Source organism: Lissotriton vulgaris, chromosome 1_1 (genome assembly GCF_964263255.1).
Source record: "Lissotriton vulgaris chromosome 1_1, aLisVul1.2, whole genome shotgun sequence".
In the NCBI taxonomy this organism is placed as follows: Eukaryota; Metazoa; Chordata; class Amphibia; order Caudata; family Salamandridae; genus Lissotriton; species Lissotriton vulgaris.
In genome coordinates, this window is record NC_141685.1 from 1,260,923,448 (window position 1) to 1,260,938,409 (window position 14,962).

The 14,962-nt window shown below is 46.1% G+C and overlaps 1 protein-coding gene across 2 annotated transcripts in view; it reads left to right on the plus strand.

Annotated features, from left to right (window-relative positions):
* Positions 1–14,546, plus strand: part of PDE1B (phosphodiesterase 1B) — a 1,669,085-nt gene extending 1,654,539 nt beyond the window's left edge. For both annotated transcript variants that reach the window (XM_086964603.1, XM_086964607.1), the window contains one exon: positions 14,415–14,546. The gene's annotated coding sequence lies outside the window, so the exon portion shown is untranslated. The remainder of the gene's footprint in view (positions 1–14,414) is intronic.
* Positions 14,547–14,962: the final 416 nt, after the last annotated feature.

The following is a 14,962-nucleotide window of genomic DNA, read 5'->3' on the forward strand; positions in this document are numbered from 1 at the left end:
AACTGCGTTGTTTTCAAAAGCATTGCGAAACCGATTCTTGAATTCGGATTGACAGTCATTCCTCATCCTCTACCTTAGGGGACACCATGCCCTCTCTACATCATCTTACCACCACCTTGATATTCAACTATCTGTGTTCCAGAAACCAACACATGACCCAGAATCTATATTTTCCATGTACGGACCATTCCGAAACTCTTTCTCTGCCAACTTTGTTTAAACCAACATGAACTTCTCTGTCATTTTCTTGCCTTGTTTCCCAATCAGCACTGCAATACTTTGCATTTGCAGTACTTCATCTAATGTCTCTTACTGCCAAAAAAATTACATTCTTCTGGATATGCAACTTAATTTCAAGGGCATTAAAAGAACCAACTGGAACACAAAATACTAAGATTTCCTCATTCAGGATTTTCAACGTGACCATACTGATGAAAAACTTTCAATAGCTGTTCACTACAGGTATGCATGGATGATTTGGACTCTTAAGTAGTCCTTTCTGTGGAAACTTACACTTCAAGAAGTTAATCACTTGATTATACTTTTCCATGACTATAGCAGTTGTGGCATGTGTTTAAGTATCCCTCGGAGGTTTCGCATTCAGACTCTGAACAGACACTTTACATTCAACCCACAATTAGTTTGGGACCACAATATCAAACAAAGTGATCATATCTTCCCAAAGTACCTTTGAAATCTTCACAAATTTGTCAAAATGTGTATACCAGAGGTCAGGACTTTCTCTCCATTTTAGAAATAGACTCATAAAAGTAAAAAAACATTACCACAACCCCAAGGTACATGCACCTCTTTCAATGGGTAAACCTTAATTTCAGGATCACTCCTACAACCATCCCTTTCTGGCCCTCTGTTGTCATCTTTATTTATCTTTCTTTTCTGGGCCCATTGATCTCTAAACTTCTGTGTATTGCTCCCCATTTGAATGCTGCCACCTAGTTCCCTTATTTGAAAATGTAACCTGGAGTTTGCATATTCTTAAGTCAATCTTCAGTCATAGACCTCTTATAATTCTTCCTCAAAGTTGAACATTTAGACAAGTCAATCCCAAATGTTGTAGCTATTCCTTTGAGAGCTTTGAGCATCTAACAAGCATGTCTAGCTGCTTTTTTGCAATGAAACTATTTTTCCCTTTCATTGTACCCATATATGACATATATGAACCCCAACTCAAGATTTTATTTGATGATTTCCTCAAACTCTACCTTTACTCTCACCATATCTAACACTCCTAAGGGGGCATTGCTCTCGGGCTATCAATTTCTACAGTCAGCTCTTTCACAACTGAAGTCAGTTTCAATAAGCTTTATTCGATTTTCACAGTATTAAAAATCATAAAAGCAAATAACATACAAAAATACATCTTTACAATCATACAATAATAAATAACATTTAGGTTAAAAATGTATTAAATCATGGTAGTGAATCTATTAAATATGAAAATTTAGCTACTCAAAGAATTCTGTATCCTTAAAACACTTTTCAAAAATGCTGTCATGGTCATTATACATACAACGTCATGGTCATTATACATACAACTGAAGTCACTTCTCTTCAGCGTCTCACTCCTGTCTCTGAAAAGGTATAAGCCTGTGGGTCAGCAGTGGTTTTTGTAACCACTAGTGTGACAGTTGTTGCAGCAACTGTGGTAGTATTTGCGAGCACTGTCTGTGGAGCTGGCAGTGGGATCGGTGCTAATATCTGTGGAGATGGAAGTGGAAAAGGCGCTAACTGGTTAACTGGAAGTGAAAATGGTGTTATCTGTGGAGGTGGAAGTGTACCAAATACTTCCCCATCAAATAGACTATGATTGACAGGAGCACTAGCATCTGTAGTTAATGGTGGTGGGAGGCCTAAAGGCTGTTGATTTCTTCCATCTTGTTAAACTACTTTGTATGGGGGTGGTTGAGAAGTCAATTAATCAATCACCCCCAATCAATCAAATTAGAGTCACGTTTGCTATTCTCATATTTCTTTGTTTCAATTTCACACTTTTGCTTTCTTTCTACCTGTTCTTCCAATGGACATCCTAATTCCCTCATTCATATATTTCCTCCATACCTGCTATTCTGAATCCCACTTCGCTTCCATCAGACCATAAACTGTCTTTTTAGCTTTAGTCTGATATGTTTCCTTCTCTTTGGCGTGTGCTGCCTGCTACCATACGTTGAAGACTTCAAGCGGGTCTAGGTAGAGATTTCATCACATACAACACTCTTCACAAATTAGCAATTATTCTCAGATTCAAAATACCATATAGGGGAAACTGCAACAACCCTGCATTCGTAGTGATCTATTTACATTGTTTAAGCCAAATACATGTATGCAAACCAACATTGGTTGTAATTTATTGTGCAAGGGTGGTCTCTGGGGGCAGCCTTGCCCTCACAGATAGGTATTACTAAGCAAAGCTCTTAGGGGCAGATGTACGGCCGTTTTTTGTGGTTGCAAATGGGAATTTGGCCCGTCTGCAAGATTGGCCAGCCCTATGTACAAACCATATTTTGCGAGTCGCTAACCTATTATCGACTCACAAAATATGGTTTGCAACTCGCTATTAGTAAGGGACGTGCCAAGGGCGTTCCTTCGTAATAGCGAGTCTGACTGCAATGTATGATTGTTTTGCGACCGCATTTGCAGTCGCAAAACACTTGCAGTTTACCACCCTTTTCAAAAGGGTGCTAAGCTACTCGCAAAGGGGAAGCGGTCCCCAGGGGACCCTTTCCCCTTTGTGGATGGGTGTGACATTTTTTTTAAGACTAGGCAGTGGTCCCAGGGACCACGGCCTGCCCTTAAAAAATGAAACTGAAAAGTTTCATTTTTCTTTTTTAAATGCATTCCGTTTTCCTTTAAGAAAAACGGGATGCATTTTTTTTTTTAACTGTTGTATTAAAAAATCAGCGCCAGGCATGGTGGTCTGCTGATCACAGCAGGCCACCATTTCTTGAAATGTTTAATCTTTTCTTTATATGCGATGCTACACAGAATCAATAAACTTCAATTCAAATAACCTCTATAAATCGTCTCCTCTCTTGAAATATCTACACTGTCTACCCTCCCATGGCAGAATTTCTCTGAACAAATAGTACCTAATTTACCATTTCGTTTATAGACTTCAGCTACATTTCTTTACAAAAGATTGGTTGGCTACATGCCCTCTTGAGATTTAAATCCTATCAATCAATTATGCCAACAATTTCGTGCTTCTGTGCGGTAACAGGAGCTGATACTTTTTTCAGTCTGCTTCCAACCCTCTAGAATTACTTGCTGTCCAAAATCGTGAAAATCTAATTTTTCTAATAAATAAAACAAATTGCGTATTTTTTCAGTAATTGCTCCTGACTTATTTGGCCCTATCCTGCATCACGTGTTTAGGACCCGAAGAGCACCAAGAGGTCATTTGGTTGATAGACCATTTTGAAAGGTTTGCAGTAAAAAATATTATAGGAAAAAGTGAAGTAAAATAACTTTGTTCCAAAAATGTTGTCTGCTGAAAAAAAACTTGAGTGAAAAATAGTTGCAGCTGTTCTTTATAGAGGAAAGGTAAGTGCATTGGCATTAGGGGCAAGGGGGTTTCCTCCTGCTAAAGTAGAGAGGAGTACTTCATTGGGAGTGGGAAGGGTAGGGGATTAATGTCCTATTACTTACCGGTAATCTTCATTACTCCGGGTCCCTCCGTCCTCGACACCTTCATACTCAACAAGTGGAGATGACCATCTCCCGACAGAAAAAAACAAGAGGAATGCTGGGACACTAATACTGCCCCTCCCCCCGTGAGTACATAAGCAGTACTTACTCAGCAGACCTCCTGTACTAACAAGCCCAGACAGGAAGGCCGGCCGCCTGGGAGGGAGGGAGGGGCGTATGAAGGTGTCGAGGACTACGGGACCCGGAGTAATGAAGAGTACCGGTAAATAATAGGACATTACCCCCAGGTCCCTCCGTCCTCGACACCTTCATACTCAACAAGTGGAGAATACCAAAGCAGAAACCCGGCCTTTCGCACGCACAAGCACACCCAGGAAACCACAACAAAAGCAGCCACCCAAGGGAGCACCGAGAAGGAGGAAAGGAAGACCACAGGAAACAACTGGCCCGCAACCCAGAACAGGACAGCAGGGACAAGGGCCGGAGAGAAAGAAAAACCCAGGGCTCCAAATAAAGGAGGCCGCCAACCCGAGCAACCATCAACCGGGACCCGGACCAGAACAACAAGACCAGCCAAAACAACCCGCCAGAGAAGACCGCCCAGGCCAAAACCAGCAGGAAGGCACACAGGGCCAGGTAGACCCACCAGGAAGACGACACAACCCGTAAGAAAGCCAAAGAAGAAAAGGCCAACAGAGCGTAGGCACAAGCACCCAGCCCAAAAAGGATGGAGAAGCACAGGCCAGAAACACGGCCAAACACCCAAAAAGAAAGGACGCGAGCTCAAGAGACCCGAGGAGGAAACCCCGCCGAGGAGGCCCAGAAAGCAACAAGCACCCAGGAGCCGAACAGGACCGAGAACCCGACCCAAGAGACAGGGACGGGGAAGAACCCCAGAACCCAGCCGAAAGCCCACCAAACAAGGAGAGGCCAACAAGACCGGAAACCAGCAACAAAGAAAAAACTCAACCAGGTCGGGAACAGAGAAAGCGACCACAAGCCCAGAGAACCCCAACCCCAAAGGGAAGGAACACAAGGCAGGAGGGGAGCACAGAGCAACTGGTAAACCCAAGCAGCCGCCCAACGAGGCACAGAGGGCAGCACAAAGAAGGCGCCCAAAAGACATAAGACCCTCAGGAACCCCACACCCAGGCCAGGCAAGCAGCAAGGGCAGGAGCAGCGGGAAAAAGAAAGCCCCGGGAGCACAGCACCCAGACCACAACCGCAAGGCCCCAACCCAGCAATGCCGGAGAGGAGCCAAGAAAACCGCAGAAAAAAAGGCCAACAAACCCCAACAGAACCGGGAAGCCAGGACCAGAGCCAAGCAACCCGACCACGCAGGAGGAATAGCAGGCCCAAGCAAACCCCAGAAGAAGAGCAGAGGACCAAGCAGCAGGAAACCACAGACAACCCGCAGCCAGGAGGGAGGGACACGCAGAGGCACGAGCACCACAGAACAGCACCCCAACCATAGATGGAGGGGCAACCAAACAGATCCACACCGGGAACAAAGCCCGGGAAAGCAAGGGAGGAAGGAGCGAGCCAGGACCACAGAACCAGGAAGAACCCGGAAAAGGCCGGCAACAACCCCCAGAGCAGGCCAAAAAGGGTCAGCACAGCCCGAAAACCCAGAAGGCACAGCCCGAAGCCCCACACACAGCCAGCAAGAAGCCGGCAGAACCGTAGCCACAGAACCCCACACAGGCACACAACACCGGGAAACAAGCCCGGGAAGAGAACCAACAGCAGGAGAAGGCCCAGAAGGAACCACCAGGAAGCGGCCCCAACTCAGAACACCCCGCCAGGGCCCAAAGGGACACCAGCAGGGAAGCAGAGCCCAAAAAGGAGCACCACAAGCAGGAGCGGGTAGCAGCAGCAGAAACCACAGCCAGGCACCCACCAAGGGAACCAGACGAGACCAGAACAACCCAGGGAGCAAACACCCCCAAACAGGAGATGGACCCGGAAGTCAACAGCCCCCAGCAGCCCCAGAAGGCCAGGCAGGGACCAACCTGGCCCGACCAAGCCCAACACAGAGCAGACAGCGGAGCACGGGGACAGCACACCAACCCGGTGAACAGGAGGCATGACAGGAACCGGCAGAAGCCCGGAGGCCCCAGCCAGGAACAAACCAGGCAGGCACCCCGGCAGAAACAGGAGGGGCAGACAGCCAAAGGCCAGCCCTGGGGGAGCCTGCGCCGAAGCAGCCAAGCCAAGCACACAGAAAAAGCCCCCGGACAACACCAGAAGCCCCAAGCGGGAGCAAGGGAAGCCCACACCAACAGGAAGACCCAGGCAGGCACCACAAACAGGCACCAAGCAGGGAACAGACGATAACAGGAGCAGGCAGAGCTGAATCAGAACAGCCGCACCCAAGGCAGCACAAGCCACCCAAGCGCAGGCAGAGGGGACAGACCACCCCAAAGAGCCCCCAGCAAGACACAGGCAAGCACCCATGAGCGGAACCAGGCACAGCCCAAGGGACGGGAGGAACAGGACCAGGAACCAGGAGCCCCAAAGGCGACCAACCACACAGAAGCCAGGAAGCGAAGAACCAGGACACCCAAGCAGAGCAGAGGCACAACAGCCAGCCTGTGCGGAGTCAAGGCCACAGAGGGAGAACAGCATGGCAGGCCAACCTGAGCCAGGGGAGCCCACAGGACCCCACCCCCGTTTCGGCCCGAGGAGCAGGAACACCGACTCACCACCAGGCGGGGCCGGCAGCCTGAAGAAGCGGGGGAACAGAACGCACCTTCCACAGGCCGACACTGAAGAAGAGAGGAACGCCACGCAGAAGAGAGCAAGGTGCAAGCAAGCACGCAGGAAAACCCCAACAACACAGGGAACCCCAGGAGCAAGCAAAGGCAGAGCTAGCGAAAAGGAACCCGCCACCACAGAGGCGACCGGAACCCACGCCAACCCGAGGCAAGCCACAAACAGAAAGGGCGAACGCCCACAGATCCGCCAAGAGCACGGGCAAATCCAGAAGAAGAGAACCAAAGGGAGCAGACCCCTGGAATGCCCACCAAGCAACAACAGCAAGATCCGGGGTGGGCTAGCGGCAAGTGCGCAGACCAGGAACAAGCCACACAGGAGGCAAGCAGCGGGGACTCCAGAGACAGCAGCAGGACACCCCAAAAAGCAAAACGGGACGTAGCACAGCGCCGAACTCAAGGCCCCAACAAACCCCAGCACCCCCAGGAGGCACCGACCCAGGGACAAGACACATGCCAGAAGGCACACCTGTCATCACCCCACGACCGGCACCAGCAGGCGAACAGAGGACCCACCAACACCGGACATCAGGATAGCAGCGGCCGGACTCGAACCCACGGGCAGGAGCTCCAGCGACACCAGAGGTACAAGAAGAACCACGGAGCCCAGCGCCACGCAGCACCATGAAGAAACAAAGCGTGGGCGAAAACAGCCAGAGCGGGGGCCCACAACACAACAAGGCCCCCACCGCAAATATAAACGTGAAAAAAAAACACATACACAAGCAGCAAAGGGACAAGGCACCCCAGCGCTCCATGCCACACAAGCATGCACAAGCAGAGGCACCGCGCCCAGGACACCCAAGGCAAAGGAGAGTCATAGGGGCAGCAAAAGCACCAGGCGCGACACATGAGGACACAGGAACGTGTGAAGGCCACGGGAACAGCGTGTCACTGCCGAGACCCGAACCCGACACACAAGACAGGAGGGGGACAGCACCAGCCGAGAGGCGAACACCACACCCTACAGCAGATGACACAGGCTGGCCAGCAAAGGGAGGACCAATACACAGCAAGAATGGCACCAAGACCCCTCAAAGCATCGGACCAGAGGGCAGGCAACAGAACCAAAAAGAATGACCCACACACAGAGCACACAGCACCACAGGGTCGGAAAAAAACACAGCTCCGGACAACTGTCACAAACCCTCCAAATGAGACAACAGGAAAGTGAACAGGAAACACCCCAGCGCAGCCAGCGGCACAGCGTGGTGAGCCCACACAGCAGATCCAAGCAGTGGCAGAGCGTGAGACCCTGCAGCCCCTCGTTGTTCACCCTCCGAGGCAGGAAGAAAAGTGCTGCGAGCAGAGAGCCATAGAAGCGAGGTCAGGTGCCCGCTACCATTAAAGTAAAGGGTCACCGTTCAGAGCTGAACCAAATCAATATTGAAAGAAGTGTTCTGTACTCTGCGAACTGACAACACAGAATCAGAAATAATTCAGTGCAGGAGCTGCCGTGATTGCGTCGCAGGAAATACAGGACGAAACACAGAAAAAGCACAGCCTCCCTCAGCTCTAAATGAGAATTCTACTTCGATATGGGGAGAAAGAAATAACCATATTGCATGAAAGGCACACGTACAAGTATTTCTAAATGTCACTCTAGGGCCCCTGAAACAGAAAGAAAATGGGTCACGAGCGCCAGGCAGAAGAAAAAAGGGATCCCGAAATCGGGACCCACCAGGAGTGGGGGCCAACCCCAGGAACAAGGCCCCCACAGCAACGCCGAGCAGAGGACCATCAGGAGCCCATCCAGCAAGGCACGGCAACCCGGCCAGGCTCGGGAAGCCGAGCCCGCAACCCGGAAGCAACCGGGAACTCCAGCACCAGCCACAAAGGGCCGGTAGATGCAGGCAGCACACAGCAAAGCCGGGAACTCTTCAATCCCAACACCGGCTCCAGAAAAAGACTGACTCCAAGCAAGCCCGGCAGGCCAGGAGGCAGTCCAGGGAACCCCACGCCCACACAGCCAGGCAGCAGGGCGGGGGGAGAAGAGAAGCACCACCACTCAAGCCCAGCAGGAGCAGCACCAGCACACCATCAACTCTGTCGACAGACAGAAAAAAAGAACAGGAGGTCTGGGTAAGTACTGCTTATGTACTCCCGGGGGGAGGGGCAGTATTAGTGTCCCAGCATTCCTCTTGTTTTTTTCTGTCGGGAGATGGTCATCTCCACTTGTTGAGTATGAAGGTGTCGAGGACGGAGGGACCTGGGGGTAATAAGAGGTTTTAGGGAAGGATAGAGTTAAGAGATAGCAAGGGGTTTTGTGTTCAGAGAAGATTAGCCTTAAAAGTGGTTCTGGGTTTTCAGGGGTTATGGATGAGTCGAAGGACAATAAAGGGTTTTTAGGTTTCAGATAAAGATAGTGCTAAGTGGTAGCAATGTTTTTTTTAGGGTTCCTGGGATGGTAGAAAGAAGGGGAAGTAAGGGTTTCAAGGTTCAAGGAAGAGTAGCATTAAGGGATGCTTAGGGGTTTTTAGGGTTCGCAGAATCGTAGCATTAAGGGATGCCTAGGGTTTTTTTAGAGTTCACACATTGGTAGCACGAAGGGCTAGTAAAGAATTTTTAGAGTTCAGGGAATGGTGCATAAAGGAGTTATAAGGGTTTTAAGGGGTCAGGGAAGGCTTTTCGGGTTTGGGGAAGAGTCTGGTGCTGGGTTTTAAGGATTCTGGGATAGCAAGCGAAGTTTATAGGGCGCAGTTAGATAAATTAAAGCAGTCTTGTGATAAAACAACTTTTATGGACACAACATTATTACCTCAACAATTTTACCTCAATTTTGATGTAGTTGCCATTTTAAAAGTTGACCTTATTACATACAAAATATCAAAAGCTTGTCTTTTTTCAACATATCACAAAATAACCAGAAGTCTGTTGTTTTGCAGAGTCTCTTTAACTGATCAAAGTTCTTTTCACTCCCATTTAGAGTACTTATATCTGGCCTCCGGTCACTTTTTGCATAATGGCTGTATGCCATATGGGCATCCATATCAATGCCTACATCTACTTATAAACCCAAGTTGCTCTTCACATAAAAACATTCCGAGACACGGTTACATGCAAGTTCATATAATGGTCTTTAACACCCTTGTTCAAGCTCAGCTATATTAAGGTAATGCTTTGAACAAGCTGCACCAAAAGAATGGCTACAAAGATAACTGCGAGTATATAATGCTGCTGCATGACAATTCACTGGTCTGTCCAAACATGAGCATGTGACCCACCCTCCTCCTATTCTAGGCATCCTACACAAGCCCCCTGTCCAGGATATTTTTCAAGGTCATGGTTATCAGGCACCAGGTCTCTTACTAACTATCAAAATTAGAAAACATACTACAGGACCAGTTGCTTTGCTTAGTCCAATTGGCTCTACTCCTTGGAACCAAGGCCAGTACCGTTTCTTTTGGGGATCTGGCTTTCCCTCTTGTGGTTGTCAAAGCCACGAGGGCTTTGTTCGGTAGTCTCCTTGCTCAATGTTAGGAAACATTTTAAGATAGAATAATTTGGACAATAAGCACATCCACGTTCATAGTGTTACCACCTCTGTAGTTTTACATTGTTATGATTGTCGCTGTGTGATTCTCAATAGCACTAGAAAGCTATGTGCACCAGAGCTAAATAGAGTAATAAATAAAAAAAACATATTATAAAATAATTTTCATCTTCTAAGTCACCAGTTAGCTATAAAGATCCATTTTAAATGTATTGGTCTCTATGATGAGGACGCTGATCTACCATACTCTTATTTTTAAAATTGTTAATTGACTATTGATAGCTTTTTCGCTGCTGGCCATATCTTATTACAGAGCGTTAACCTTCTATAATTCCATGTCCTTTCTATTGTGATAACAGAGATACAGAACATAAGGAAAGGGTGGAAAGAGGACTGGTACGCCTCCTTGTCTCCCCACATCTGACTTTTGCCATGTAGATTGATTGGACTCGAGAGTCATCATCATCAATTATCTTTATTCGGCCAAATCAATGCCCATAAAAGTACAGAAATAAATTGGTTCTTCACAATCACATCAGGGGAAAAAACCTGCAAATCGATGAAAAATCCTATAAAACAGCATAATAAAACACCGCAATTTATGATTTAAGATGCATAATTCTCGCCTAGTTTTATAGCAGCTGTAATATAGCCAAGTACAGAAAAACACATTTCCGGTGTAGCTAAAGATTGCAGGTATCCCAGTCCCTATATATGTGCTGTGAAGAGCCTAAGCAAGAGAACTGGATGTAAAAACTGGGCTCTTAGCGTACGGTACAAGTTGCAAAATAGCATTAAGTGCGCAGTAGATTATGAAGAGGTGGCATCACATGGGCAACGAGAAAGAAAGGCAACCCAGGAGTCAGCCAAAGGAAAGGCAACTAAATACTGGACCATATTTAGTCTTAACCTTGTCTAATAAAATCTGCACTTGTGATTAATAAGCGAGGTTAAATAAGATTTTGTGCCTGGGGCATTAAAGATTTGTATAGAACTGATAATTGAGCCCATGCTAAGGGACCTCTCAAATCTGGTCTCATCCCTGTATGAAACAAAGATCTTTTTGGCCCTATCTTTGTTTGAGGGCCAATACATCCCGGAGAATAAAAAAAGAGTACTCAAACCTGGATTGTGAAAAATGTTTTTAACACAAGCCAACCATGGGATGAGAATCATAATATTTAGAATTAAGCAATCCTCCAATACCTCCTTCGAGAAACCCACCTTAGGAGTGCTCCATAACTTCAACCATAAAAGTAAAGGAGCTATGCCAACAAAGTCCTCCAGAAAACCCATTCCCAATTCCAAGTGTAAGATAAAACTTGGGATAGTTTGAGGGATCGCTAGGAGCCTTCACAAAATGTGTTTTCGGCTGCCTGTAACTTCCCTGGAGCACCTCATCTCCAAACTCCTGCACTATTTGCACCAAGTGAAAAGCACTTGCTCCTATAAAGCTGAGTCATCTTCTTGATTGGTTGTGACCTAACCTTTTTGCAAATTTAAATATCATTTCACAGGCTGCCCCCATCTTTTACGCGCTCTGATTGATTAACCTCTCCCACGACCCATTAGCATAAAGCAGTAGATAGTTAAATAATGTACTTTTTCTATAGGCGTCCCCCTAGTATTAAAAAACATTTGGATTTAGTGCGTTTGAGACCACAGGCCATTATAAATAATTTTAGGTGATTCGCCTAACGTTCTGGAGGCGAACTGCTGTTAATGCTAAAAGAACTGTGTCATCCGCATGTAAAAGTACTGAAACTGCATGGGTGCCAATTCGTGGGACGTCTTTATTGCATGACCCTACAAAAGCATCTAGGGAGTTGATAAAAAAATGAATGGAGCTAATATTCTCTCATCCTAACTCATCTAGTAACCCTTTTTGGTTTTGTGCAGTCCCCTGATTGTGTATAACACACTTTTGGGGTTGTGTCCCAATGCAGGAGCCAGCAAAAGGTGCTTAACGCCAGTCTATTTTATTAGTTCCCACAATTTCCTTCTACCTACTAAGTCGAAGGCACAGGAGAGGTCCATAAATGCCATGTGAAGGGCAATGCTCCCGGTCTTGACATGCTGCCCCTAAACTAGAGTTAAGTTGAGAGCCTGCTCTCCGGTCCCTAAACTGGGTTGGAAAGCATATTGGAATGGTGAAAAGACAGAGGTGGCCCCTGCCCAATCGTCCAATTTGCCCAAGATGTCCTGCCAAGTATCTTTACTGTAGAATCTATTAATGAAATTGGATCACTTTTTTTATAAACTGGCACTATGCTGGTCTCGATCCAGGAGTATTTAGTTACCTCTAACTGCTGCACTTAAAACATTAGTTAAAAGTGGTGCCCAGATGTCTACATTATGTTTAAATCTATTGGAACATGAAGTGCTATCAATTGAAAACTGATTGCATCCCTTAGGGCACACTTGTGTAGGGGGGTCTCTGCCTCCAAAAGTGTTTAAAGAAACAGTCTTATCAAGTTTTTTTGTGTCTCAAAGAATAAAGTTTTTAATCCAATGTGGTCATTGTGATATGTTTCTCCACATACTGCATTTGGAACATTATATTCTTAATTATGTCCTCCTGCTCCAATGCATTTCGGGCTACTGCCCTTCATCTGGGAGCATCTAAAAAAACGACAAATCAAAAGACCTATGTATATTCCTTCAACAAAACAAATCTACAAACATACAATAAATATGCGAAAATAGTGCACTGAAAATCAAAATCTACACAAGTTAAACATTATTGAGCAATCAACAAATTTGTGCGCGTAAATGCTGGGGAACGTGCTGTTAGGTCTTAAACGTGCGTGAAACGAAAACAGTATTAGGGCAGGTGGTGATGCCAACCGATATAGTAAATCTATTGGAAACCCATCAGTGCCTGGGACCTTACAACTGACTGTGCTCTGGATGACTTAGGTGACAGATTCTAAGTCTGTAAGTTCTACAAGCCAGTCCTCATTTAATAGAGGGGAGTGTGACTTAAAGCCCTTCCATGACCATCCCCCTCATAAACCGAGTTAAAGATTAGAGTGAAATGGTCAAATCAGTCTTGGTCGGAGATATGGCACTCAGTGCCAGTGGCTGGACTATACGTGAAAAAAGGCAGATTTGCTGTTTCCCAAAAAAGCAGTTTGTCTTTCGAATGAGCAGCTTTTTCTAAATCCTGCAAAGCCATAATTCTGATTTTTTGCCTCCTATTCTCTAGGGCGTGCTTATAATTATTTTTAGCTACCCTGATGTCAACTATATTACACGTATTGTCTTATTTGCAGCCGTTTTTAGTTCTTTGAGTGCTGCTGTACATTTGGGGCTAAACCATGATTTGGCAGAGTGCTCTTTCGGGGGTTTATTTGTATATATATATGTATATATATCACGTGACACAGTTCTACTAATTTTAATAAAGTGCTCCAAGATGTTACCTGGGGTCATATCCAGTGAGAGACATCAAGTAATATCTTTAATAGCTACAGTGATCAAAAACGTATTTGGATCAACATTACCGCAAGAGTCAATGTCAGATTGATACGTCTACCCGTGATTTGGTCCATAAGATTAAATATGTCTTCCACAATTTACAGACTATCATTGAAGCAACCAACAAGTTAATTTAGCCATGACATTCAGAATGTTTTTTCCACAGGACACAAGCATTACAATTCACTGGTGAGGTCCAGCCTAATAAAATTTCATTCATTAATAGACAGCTGCATCTCCATGTAAGCCGCCATGTTGGATAATATGATGCACAAAAAGCTGTCCTATTAGCAACTTGGGGGCATATCAAAATAACGAGGGGCAATAATTATCGCCAAACCCGCCTGATTTCACTTAAGCCGGCTATCGCGAAATTAAATTGCCGAGTTAGCTCGTTATCATCAACACATAACTCAAGGGTGATATATAATCCAGCGAAAGCGGGGAAATCGCTGTTTTGCAGGGAACATCGCTGGTTTTCCAGCGATATTCCCTGCAAAACGGCGATATGCTTGATGATACGACCCTGTGGTCGTAACACATCAATCCGCCTCCCATTGTCAACAAACATTAGTCAGGATTTTAGCAGACGTTAGTCTTCTGCGAAAACCGCGGGTTTTGCCAAAAACTAATGTCTGCCAAAATCTTGAGGACCACCTTGTAAATATCACGATGTGCATTTAGCGATAATTTACAAGGTAGTACGTCTGGGATACGCCCAGTGACGCCCACTTTGCATCTCATTAGAGATGCAGAGCTAGGCATCGGGAAAACGGCTGCTAACATGCGCGAATGCATGTTAGCACCGGCTTGCAAATAGGGCGAAAAGATTATTTCTGCTTTTTTGGCTTTAAAAGCCAAAAAAGCGGAGATGAGGCCCTGTAAATATGCCCCTTGGTTAGAAGACTTCAAGCAATGACCACTTATTGAACCTAACTGCTTGTTAACGTTGGAGTAGTACATTCCTGTTTCTGATGTCTTCTTTGGGTCTTTATTCGCAGGTCGTTCTTCAGCAAGGGAAGCAGGTCAGTCCAGAGTCTTCTTCGACACCATTTGCAGTCAACACCATTCACACGAGGGAGTGAGATGCATCAAGAAAAGAGAAACATTGAGACTAAAGAATAAGCAGAATGTGTCCAGGACTTAAGAGCAGTCTAATCCTCCATCGAACAAGGCCACCTGCTGTACTTGAGGAGCAGCACATCCCTCCACACCATCTCTGCCCTGTGAAGCTCTGGCCTGTCCTGGACCTTCTGGCCTCTTGTCCTTTCTCGCCACACACTCTGCCGCTCCAGATTCCTTCAACCCTGGGAGAGGTTCCTCAGAGGTTAGAAAAGGCTTCACCTTGCTGCGGAAAACAAGAGATTTTTCAAGACAATCAAGTTTTTTTAAACATTTTTTTCACGTAGCACATTCTGTTGTTTCTTTCTCACTTCATCGAACACTCTACACCAGACATACAAAAAATGGTCGGGAGAAGTAGGCTTTTCATCATGTGGAGAAGCAGTTGAACTGTTAGTGAATTAAGAACCTGTGCGTGTGTGTGTGT